Source organism: Lathyrus oleraceus, chromosome 4 (assembly GCF_024323335.1).
Source record: "Lathyrus oleraceus cultivar Zhongwan6 chromosome 4, CAAS_Psat_ZW6_1.0, whole genome shotgun sequence".
Classification (NCBI taxonomy): Eukaryota; Viridiplantae; Streptophyta; class Magnoliopsida; order Fabales; family Fabaceae; genus Lathyrus; species Lathyrus oleraceus.
This window is the reverse complement of record NC_066582.1, coordinates 86,893,358-86,905,605: the sequence shown is the minus strand read 5'-3', so window position 1 is coordinate 86,905,605 and position 12,248 is coordinate 86,893,358.

The following is a 12,248-nucleotide window of genomic DNA, read 5'->3' as shown; positions in this document are numbered from 1 at the left end:
AAATAATTTTTTTTTTGCATCTTTTTGAAAGTTCTAGGCTATAGATTAATCTGAGGTTAGTTGTGAAGACTTGGGAAAGTTCACAAGATCGGTATCGTCTTAACACCGTAAGTCTCCTGAGTATGGAAATTATTTTGAATACTTGTTATGAAATAGCCTTGAATTTTCATTCTCTTACAGCTCTTGAGTAGTTTATCTTTGCAGTCGGCACCATCTCACACATGCTCTACGTAAGGAAGCCGATGAAAATAAGTGAGTGATCCAAGTTTCTTTCGAAAAATAAATAAATAAAATTAGGGAATGCACCTTCTAAGTTGAGTGGCCCTCACCCGGTCACTTAACCCAACGGTTGTGGAACCTACAAAAATAAAACATAATAATTACCTATTGTTGGTTGGTTCAGAGGTTTCTAGTGCTGAACTTGGTAGGGAGGATTATGGTCTGATCCCCCACAATTGTAATTGGGTAAATAAAGGGTTACTAATTTTTGTACCAAAACCCCGTGTAAAAAGGACCAGAGTCACTAACCGGTTGCCTTACTATGAGTGTGTGGAGATAACGGGCTTAATGTGATTGCGCAAGAATGAAAAAGAGTAAAAAGGAGACTGAGTAAGTTAGGCTTTGGCATAATAACATGATTCGGAATGGATTGTGTGTTCAGGAGGCTTATGACTGCATAATTATGGATTAGTAATCCTACGGTATCCTTAGTGTGCATGATTAGTACCTATCGATGCTATCTTAACCAAGGAAGAGTGTGTAGCCTGGAATGAGTAACTGATGTTGTGTGTTTCTTGAGTTTTGATTTTGCTCAGAGTGCAAAAGTTCAAGTGTGGGGGAATTTGATCAGTGCATTTTAATGTACATTCTCCTATGTTTGTTCTTAAGCATTTCTTTGATTTTCTTTGCTTACTTTTATGTTTTATAATGTTTTTATATTTTAGTTTATTTTTATTGTTATTTGATTTTCGTATTTAATTTTCAGCTTTAACAGTCTGCACTAAAACAATCATAACTGGAATTCCGGGAATCCGATTGACGCGTTCTAATAATCGCCGAAAATCTGAGAGAAAGAGAAACAACTTTCGTGTTGGAGTCAAAGTCATATTCGGAGCGCTTATTTTCCAGAATTTCGTTTGAAGCTGCAGCATTAGTTTTATTTTAGTTTTGGGTCGTTAGTTTTGGGCCTGGGTTATGTATTTGACCCAGTTGGGTTGTAAACAGATTGCCTTGGTTTTCCCCTAATACCTAGCAGCCGAAAACACTATTCACTTTTTTTACGATTCACAAATTATTTTTCTTACGCTTGAAAGAACCGTAATGGAGAACTAATCTTTCCGGACGGATTTGTTGTATTCAGGTTCACTAATTTGAGATTGTTATAATTGCAATTAGAATTCTATTCCTTTCAATAATATTATATGATTGTTGCTTGCTTAATCCGATTTCCATGTAATATTGTTGGTTAAATTTGAATGATATATGTTCTTGACTTTTGATCGCAATTCAACTCTGCTTAACCGTTAAATTTGCGATATCTATAACCGTATGCTAAATCCGGCAATAAGAATATATACCTTACAGTGTCGATCACGCTTGTTGAATGATATTGTGTTCAAATAGGATAGAAGTCGTAGTTGTAGCAATCGATGATAAGTTGAACCTAACACAGCGAATCCGTTTGTTTTATAATCACCTATTTCATAACAGCTTATTTCAATAATCACTTATTTAATAATCGCTTTTTTCCCTTAATTGATCCTGAATCCAACCCCCCTAAATCGATTTACATTTGGTTAGTAATAATCAATAATCCTTGAGAGATAATTCGAGTCATTGTCGCTATACTACGTTTTCAAAATAACTCAGTTTTGATCCGCGCGCGACAGCGGATCAGACGCTATGTTGCTGCTGTATTGTTCTCTTTGCTTCTACTTCTGGATATGACTCTAATCATTAAGCTTCTGAAGAATGGAAAGCTTCTGAATTTTTGTTACTTAGCTGAAGATTCTGAAGATCTCAAGCCAGACGTTGACGTTATCAAGGTTCTGACTGAAGAGTTTGAAGATTCTGAAGATCTCAAGCCAGACTACTGACACTGTCAAGGTTCTTACTGAAGATTCATAAGTTTCTAAATCCAGCTGTGTATTTCTTCGTTTCATGCTTCATTAACTATTTATTAGAAGTCAATGAATTTGAAGATGAGATCAAAATGGGCACGTGATCAAATAGTACATGGTACAAATCAAATATTCTTTCCACTACCTGATATCGTGGGCAAAGGATAGTACTATTCTTCACACTTGTCACTAATCCATTAGTAGACAACTACAATTTGATTATTCTGGATTTTCCCTCCAACGGTTCCTTTTTATGATATATAATGAGGACTTGGAGACTTAAAGAAAAGACTACTACAACAATTTTACAAGACTGTTTTCTACGTGAAAAGGCTTAAAACTTTGTGCATACTTTTCTTTAAATGTTTGTATTTCATTTGTGTAAAATCTGATTATGTAGAAGCAACTTGTAAACATAAAACCTTTTTTCAAACTTGTCGTTTGTGATTCCTTAACGAGACTAGGGTATAGTCAGATCCTTGAGAAGACAAAGAAGGTTATTCTTTGTGATTTTTGTAATCAATTGATTATAGTGGATTAATTCCTTGTGTATAAGGAAAAATCACCTTGGCGGGTGGACTGGAGTAGCTTTGAGTTTCAAACAAACCAAGATAAAAATACTTGTGTTTTTATCTCTTTGTTCTTAGTATTTGTGTGGTATTCTTGAGTTGGTAAAAAGCTTTTGTTTTTAAAACCCAATTCACCCCCCCCCCCTTTTCTTGTGTTTTTCACACTATCAAATAAGATAGAAGATAAAGCCAGTAATGGAAAATAATCATTTTATTCATTAGGAAGAGTAAGGAGTACAATTGTTACAACTCAAAGATTTTCTCGATGAGCTACGGGAAGATCAACCTTAAACATCTAAAATATAACCTTACAAACAGTGAAATTTAAAAACAACCTTAGGAGTATTATACAAAAGTATATCATCATGAGCTTCCTTCAGCATTCATGGGAGGTTTTAAATTGCATGATCATAAAAATTAGCCAAGCGTGCATATATTTCTCTCCACTCGTGCTCGTCATTGAGGAGATTATGCAATAGAGTAATGTTAGGGCCTTGTAAGAGGTTTTGTAGAAAATCTTCTTTCTGGTCAAGTAGAACTTCAAGGTGACGAAAATTTCGTTCCCATTGAGAGGTTTCTTTGCGGAGCCTGTGAGAAGTTTCTTGGTTATGACATGTTTTCCCTTTCAACTCTTTGATTTCTTCAAAAACCCATTCAAGATCACATTGGCATTGGGAGAGAGATGCCTCAAACTTTTTAGTCTTTCCTTCTTATTCTTCAACTTTTCTTTGCAATATTTTAGCTTGTCTTGAATTTCCTTGAGTTAGGCTTCATAGTTCTCCTTCATCTCTTACGAGATTTCAGAGCTTGGTTTCAAAAACTCATCATCTTACCGGCATAACACTGGGTTTAAGAAAGTCACTTCTTATTTGTATAAAGGCCATCATAAGTTCCCCTAAGATCTTAACCAATCCTTATTTGCTTGTTCTGTTCATCCTAAATAATTTCAACAACTTTGAGGATACGCTCCCTCTTCTGGTTGAGATTGATTTTCAAGTCTTATTTTTCTCGAGTGAGTCGACCAAGACCGGATCGTAAATCTATATTCTCTTTTTTCAACAACTTGATAGTAGCCTTAAGCGAACCGACTTTCAAAATAGGAATAAAAGAAGGTCCAAAAGGCTTAATGTTCACGGAAGGTTCCCAAGGGTAGGGAAGCTTGATGACTTTGACTCTTGCCTTGACCCAATTAGTGTAGGGTTCTAAAGTAATACAGTTTTGCTTCCCAAGTTCATTCTTTCTTATGAGATGGATTTTTCCCCATGCACTACATATCCGTTTCAGTAATTTAGGATCATTAACCTCTTCAGCTAACACAATCTCCTCCAACAACTTGTCTTCAGGTTTGTCCTTCAATGGGTAACCGAGTTGGTGCAACAAAAGAACCAGATTATAGTTAATCCTTTCTTTAGTACCAATAAGAGGTACATTAGAAAAGTCACCATAATTTAAGATGGGCTCTATCCCATCATAGTCGCGATAGTACCATATTATGTCTTATGCATTTAAAGACATCAATCTTTGCTACCATTTCAGATCTCCCACGTTATTAATGAAGGGTAATTTCTTGGTAAGTGGGTCACAAACCACTTATATAGTAAAGGGATACAATAGTTAATCATTCCTCCTTTCTTCTTGTTTCTCCAATGGATGGAGTACTAGATATCAACAAGGAGTGTAGGAATAAGATTTCTATACATAAAGATGCTGATGACAGTTGTATCAATAAAGCCTTTAGAGTTCAGAAATAGTGCCAACCCATAGATAAGAAGAGCAAAAATAGCATAGAAAGCATCCTAACTTCCAGCATCATCCAATGTGGTAGCCTTCTCAATCAATCATAAACTTTGAAGGAAACGCTCTAGTGATGCCTTTGGTACGAATGTTGGATTCAATTGCTTCCTTCTTAATATAGAGAGCTTATGCTATTAGTGAAGATTCTAGAAGTACATCCAACCTTGTATACAAAATTTGGTCCTTGAGTAAAATCTTCCAAAGTAGGCGCCAATAGGAAATCCTAGAATGTAAAATAATGGAGAGCAGGGTCATAAAATTGTGCCAATATGGGAATCAAACCAATGTCTTCCTTTATAAACAAAATACCAAATAAGTTTCCATAAGCCTTCTTGAATGTATCCCTATGATCATCAGCCAAATGAGCTCCAAGCTTCCTTAACTCATCTAGCTTTGGTTCCGTTAGTTTGTACTGGAAAGTGTTTCTTTTGTCAGATTTTGCCATAACCGAATGCTCTACAAAGACTGGATGACTGTGGATTCCCTAAAAATCATGCACATGCTAAAATTATTTTCATGTGGGGAAAATGCAAGTATGCATGCAACATTTGTGTATCGGGTTCAAAGGTTTTCCATATTCTTGGTAAACTGCATATGATTCTCAAGGTATAAGTTCAAAGTACTCATGATTCTCAATGTTGGTAGAGTTTTAGGTTTTCCTGCAAAAACCCATATCCCCCTCACAAGTAGGTACTATTATTCAAAGAAAGAGGTTCCTAAAAAGGTCACTAGAGTCATGAACCCATTTTAAGATACCAGTGTTTGAAACGAATGACTCGTAAGATAGTGATACTCCCAAAAGGATATACTATAGGCATGGTGTCTCATGTTGACCATAATCGAAAGATAACATCAAAGAGGTCAACATGACTCTACCACTTACTATCATGTGTGTATGCTCAAGCTCGGGTGTAAAGCTTTTCTCTCAAGTAGCATCATGAAACCCAATCAATAATTGAGAACCAATAAACAAATATATCCATAATATAATGAATATATAAAAGAAATAAAGATATATAAAATAAAGCAAGTAAATAAGTAAAGATAAACACCCAAACATGCAAAAAAAAACAAGGCTTGACTTGTTAAGAACTCCCCACCAGAGTCGCCGGCTGTCACGCCGCGAAAAATACCCAAGTGCATCGGATGCTCAAAATACAATAGAGTCGCCACTAAATTTTATTTATTCTAAGAAAAGTGGAAAATATCAATAAAATTCAAAGGGAAGAGAAAAAGGGTAAGAAAGCCAGTCATGCAAGGGGAATTTATGAGCATCCTTTAAATTTGTTGTACTCAACAGGAACCATTTTGATTGTTCTTTGTGCATATGGGTATTACTATCTAAAGTTACTTGTGATTGGTTTTAATTAAGGGAAAAATATTTTTTTTATTAATGTGCTCTCAAAGATTTCAAAACCTTGTGCCTACGTATTCTCATGGTGCAATGAGAAAATCAGAGCTCCATAGTGCATCGGTAGAAAATGAGTATTTGTTGGTTGATTTTAGGGAATGATATTACAATTGTATCCTAGAAGTGTTTAACGTTAGTTGTTTGATCTTGGTTCGGATCCTCTAAGTTGTTAGTCTTACTGGTAATAAATGGATTATAATAGTTCTTTTATGAAAAGAAATTTGTTGTTTGGACAAAGAAATGAAACAATGATGTCTGAACCAAGAACATAAATTGAAAGTGGTGTTTGAACCAAAAACTGAATTGTAAAAGTGGTGTCTGAACCATGAACTAAATTTTAAAAGTGGTGTCTTAACCAAGAATTGAAATTGAAAGAGTGGTGTCTGAACCAAGAGTTGAATTGTAAAAGTGGTGTCTTAACTAAGAACTAAAATTAAAGAGTGGTGTCTGAAGCAAGAACGTAATTGTAAAAATGGTGTCTGAACTAAGAACTGAAATTAAAAGAGTGGTGTCTTAACCAAAAACTAAATTAAAGTGGTGTTTAAACCAAAGAGGTTGGTATTTGAACCAAAGAGGTTGAGAGAGAAATATTATGAAGTGATCTTGATGTTGGTTGTTATTGATTTTAGTCCAAAGATGGATGTTGAAAATTGACTTGATTTGAATTGCACTAAAGTCTATTGAATGGAGGTGAATACTTTGAACAACTGGGTCATACGTCTCGTATCCAAAGGTATTCAGAATAAGGATAGAAATGCTCTCTCTTATTCCTTCTCGATTTCTTAAGGCTCATGGCGCATAATTCACATTGTATTTTATAAGTGTTTTATGGTTTATACTTGATGTTGGATCATGTTTATTTGCAAAAATGGTTTTGATCTTGAATGGACAAAGAGAGAGATATGATAACAAAGATGAGGAATGAAACTTGATGTTGTCATGCATTGATTTTACCTATTTTCTAGGGTTTTAAATATGAATAGAATTGGAATTGACCTAAGGGAACATGTATGGTGCAAGTCCTAATGTTTCTAATTCAAATTAAGTGATCAAGAGACTTTTAATCACCTAATTGAATAAAAGAATATAAGGGAGCATGTAATAGCTATACAATTAATTAACCAAAGGGATTAACTAATTAATAATCTAAATTCATTAATTTAACTAATTGATAAAATAAATTTAATCAATTAATTAAAGCAATACAAAGGGGAATCATGCAATGGAATTAAGTCAAAAACAATCCATACACAGAGCCAAACATACAATGATTTTTTTTTTTGGATTTTGAAGACAAAGGAAAAAGAAACCCATTAAGGCCACTAAAAACCATAATTCTAATTAATTTCAATCTAGTCTAAAATTATGAATTAATCCTAAAATTAATTAAAATTAAATTCCTAATTTCAACTAAAGGATTATTAATTTGGTGTTTGTAGGTGTTTAATTGGCTGCATTATATGGTAAAACACTAGCTGGATTCTAATGTCTTGACTGATGTCATGACATGGTGTGTATGTGTGACTGCATTGTAGGTTAGAATATCTAACTGTACTCTGATGTCTTGACTGATGTCATGACACACTTGAGTAGTTACTGCAGGATTAGCTAATACAGGATTTATTGAATGTCAAACTGGAGACTGTGACATTCATCCCTGTCAGCAGCTACTGAGGAATAGAACAGTTGGTGTTCTGTTAGAGCTCAGTATTCATTTGCAGTCTGGTTATCAAGGAAGAACCAGACCTGGCATAAGGCCTACTGTATGAATGTCAAACTGGATGTTATGACATTCATCATGGACAGTATATACTGAATAATAGACAGAGTGGTGTTCTGCTACACTTCAGTATGTTTCTTAGTTTGTTCTTCAAGAGGATAACAGAACTAACTTAAGGCCAAATGTGTAAATGTCAAATTGGATACTTTGACATTTATTAATGTAAGCTGTTACTGTATCATGGTCTTTTTGGTCATGTACAGGTTAGCAAAATTGTACAGTCTGTTTTCTGGAAAAACAGACTCAGCATATGATCCTTGATGTCAAGCTGAATGTCGTGACATTCATTCCTGACAGCATATGCTATATTGTAGGTTGTTCAGTTTTCTGTTTCAGCTTTTTCTCAGGCTATTCTTCAGGGATTCAACAGCTTAGAGAAAAACCAGGAAATCAACAACCAAGCTACATTTAATGAACCTAACAAATAGCCTATTTGTTAGTAACCTAGATATTGAATTTATGGGAACTCGCGTGACCTTAAATTCAGGAGAATACAAGTGCTAAAGCCCAGGTACTGCAATATAAAAGGAAGTCGTTCCTTCATTCAGTTTTGGGGATTTTGAGGCGTGAAGATTAAGTGTGTCCATCATACTTCACTGCTGTATTTTTGTGAGTCTTGTATTAGACATATCTTGTAAGCCAAGCCATTATCACGTTGATGATTGTTTTGGTATAGGGTGTTCATTGAGTTGTAAGTGTTGTGTCGCTCAAAGCTTTTAAGCGTGAGTGCTGTGTATCTTGATTAAAGCTGTTAAGCACAATCAAGAGTTGTTTGAAGTGTGACTTCAAAAGTGTCTTTAATATTGATTAAAGGTAGTAATCACTGAGGTGATTGAGGGGGAGTGAGTAGGAACTTTGATCTTAGAGTAAGATTGAAATTGCATTGGGTAGGGATTAAGTGACAAGTTGTAAACGGGTGAGTTTAGCTTTGAATTAATACTACTGATAGTGGATTTCCTCCCTGGCTTGGTAGCCCCCAGATGTAGGTCATGTTGGACTGAACTGGGTGAACAATTACTTGTGTTATTTACTGCACTTACTGTTAAGTTCTGCATAATTCTTGTCTGTGCAGAATTGGATGTCATAACAACCCGTGTGACATCTAAAGTCTGATAACTAGAATTTCAATTGGCATCAGAGCAGGCATCCTGCCTGTGAATTTCTGGGTGAGATCTAGGGAAGTTACTTTCTAGTACCATGGACAAGGATATAGGACACTCAAATAGACCACCCATGTTGGATGGCTCTAATGATGATGACTGGAAGCCTCGTATGATAGCCTTCTTAAGGTCTCTAGATAGCAAAGTCTGGAGAGCTGTCAACAAAGGATGGGAACATCCAATGAGGACAGGTGAAGATGGAGTCAGTGTGCAGATTCCTGAAGAAGAGTGGGACAAGGAGCAAGAGGCATTAGCTCTTGGAAATTCCAAGGCCTTGAATGCATTGTTCATGGAATCAGTAAGAACATCTTCAGGCTGGTGCACCACTGTGAACTAGCTAAGGAAGTTTGGGATACCCTCAAGGTAACTCATGAAGGTACTTCCAAAGTGAAGATGTCCAAACTTCAGATGCTGACCACCAAGTTTGAAAATCTGAGGATGAAAGAGGATGAGACTATTCATGACTTTCACATGAATATTCTTGAAATTGCAAACACCTCTGGTGGACTAGGTGAGAAAATGGCTGAAGAGAAACTTGTAAGAAAGATTCTCAGGTCCTTGCCTAAGAGATTTGCTATGAAGGTCACAGTCATAGAGGAGGCATAGGACATCTGCAATATGAAGGTGGATGAGGTCATTGGTTCTCTCCAAACCTTTGAAATGGGCTTGTGTGAGAATGCTGAAAAGAAGAACAAAAGCATAGCTTTTGTATCTAATGCTGAAGAGGAGTCAGAAGCAGGATATACTGAAGGTGATGAAAGTATATCAGAAGCTTTAGCCATGCTTGGGAGACAGTTCAACAAGTTCGTGAAGAAGATTGATCAAAGAGGGAGACCTAATGTCAAGAACATCCCGTCTGACATCAGGAAAAGATCAACTTCTGAAGAAAAGTTCAACCAAGGCAAGGGAATCCAGTGTCATGGTTGTGAAGGGTATGGACACGTCAGAGCTGAATGCCCTACCTATCCCAAGATGCAAAAGAAGGGGCTAACTATCACATGGTCTGAAGGAGATTCTGAAAGTGAATCTGAAGGAGAATCTGCCAAACATGTCACTGCACTAACCAGTGTTTGTGCCTCTGATGATGACTCAAGTGCAGATGAACTGACCTTTGATGAACTTGCTGCAGCCTATAAGAAGCTGTGTACCACTAGTGCAGAAGTTCGTGCACAAGGAGAAAAGCAGAAGAAACTCATCAAGGAACTGGAAGATGAGAGACAGAAACATCTGACAGCCATAGAGGGTCTAAATGGTGAGATAGCCTTGTTGAACTCCAAGCTGAATCAGATGACTAAATCCATCAGAATGATGAACAAGGGAACTGACACCTTGGAAGAAATTCTAAAGGTGGGACAGAAGTCTGGAACCAAATCTGGCCTAGGATTTGGGAAAAGATCCTCAGCTGAACACAAACACCCAAAGGCTAAAGTTCAGAAGTTCAAGCGGAAGTCAAAGCCAATGTCTCAACATCGGGGAACTAGGATGAATAATCATCAGAAGAGGAAATTCCAGGAGTGGAGGTGTCACCACTGTGGTAGGCTTGGACATATCAAAGCCTTCTGCTACTGGATTCATGGTTTCCCTAACCAAGCCTCGCATGTCAGACCTAAGCATAAGACATATAAGCGCTATGTCCCCAGCAAGAAGCAACAATGGTATGCTAGGTTAACACACACAACTCTAAGGGCTTCTACCAGAGAAGACTGGTACTTTGACAGTGGATGCTCAAGACATATGACTGGTGTGGAAAATCTACTGGTGGATATTCAACATCACACTACCAGCTATGTGACCTTTGGTGATGGTGCCAAAGGAAAAATAAAAGGTGTGGGCAAGCTGGACTGCTCTGGAGTTCCAAAACTGAATAATGTACTGTTAGTAAGAGGACTAACTGCAAATCTCATCAGCATAAGCCAGCTGTGTGATCAAGGATTCTATGTTCAGTTTACTAAGGAGCTGTGCACTGTGACAAATGGTGACAATCAGGAAGTTATGAGAGGAACCAGGTCCAAAGATAACTGTTATCTGTGGGAACCTAAAGTCTCTAACTTTTCCACAATATGCTCCTCAGCCAAGGAAGAACAGGAGGTGAAACTGTGGCATAGACGACTTGGACATCTCCACTTACGGGGAATGAAGAAGATTATATCCAAGGAAGCAGTCAGAGGGATCCCAAAGCTGCTTATTGATGAAGGAAGAGTCTGTGGAGAATGCCAGGTGGGCAAGCAAACTAAGATGTCACATCCGAAGCTGGGACATCCTACAACTTCCAGAGTTCTGGAACTGTTGCATATGGACTTAATGGGACCTATGTAGGTTGAAAGTCTTGGTGGGAAGAGATATGCCTACGTGGTGGTTGATGACCATTCAAGATACACGTGGATAAGCTTCATCAGAGAGAAGTCAGATACATTTGATGTCTTCAAAGACCTGTGCATCAGATTTCAAAGGGAAAAGGACAGTTGTGTGGTCCGGATTAGGAGTGATCATGGTACGGAGTTCAAGAATTCCAAGTTTGATGAGTTTTGCTCGTCTGAAGGAATAAGTCATGAGTTCTCCTCCCCTATAACTCCCCAGCATAATGGGATAGTTGAAAGAAAAAATAAAACTATTCAAGAATCTTCCAGAGCAATGATTCATGCAAAGAAGCTCCCCATGCACTTTTGGGCTGAAGCAATGAATACCGCGTGCTATGTTCACAACATAGTCACCTTGAGAAAAGGAACCTCCTCCACTCTATATGAAATATGGAAAGGCAGAAAACCCACAGTGAAGTACTTTCATATCTTTGGAAGTAAATGCTACATTCTCACAGATCGTGAACAGAGAAGGAAGTTGGATCCCAAAAGTGATGAGGGTATATTTCTAGGATACTCCACTAACAGCAGAGCCTACAGAGTGTTCAACTACATGACCAATGTCCTGATGGAATCCATAAATCTTATTGTGGATGATAAAGAGGAAGGGATCGATGTCATAGAGGATGTTGAAACATTCCTTGACAGTTCAACTGACATTCCAATCAAGTCTGAAGAAGTACAGGAACCTCCTCCTGAATATGAAGTAGATGCAACCACCAAAATGCCATCTATCAGAATTCAGAAAGACCACCCTAAGGATCTTATCATAGGGGATCCTACTAGTGGTGTGACTACCAGGTCACGGGGAATAAGCTCAAATTCCTGCTTTGTATCCAAGGTTGAACCAAAGAATGTGAAAGAAGCCCTGACTGACGAGTACTGGATCAATGCCATGCAAGAGGAACTTGAGCAGTTCAAAAGAAATGAAGTATGGGAGCTAGTCCCTAGACCTGAAGGGACCAACATCATTGGTACCAAGTGGATCTACAAAAACAAATCTGATGAGAAAGGAGTAATTACTAGGAATAAAGCAAGACTAGTAGCTCAAGGATAC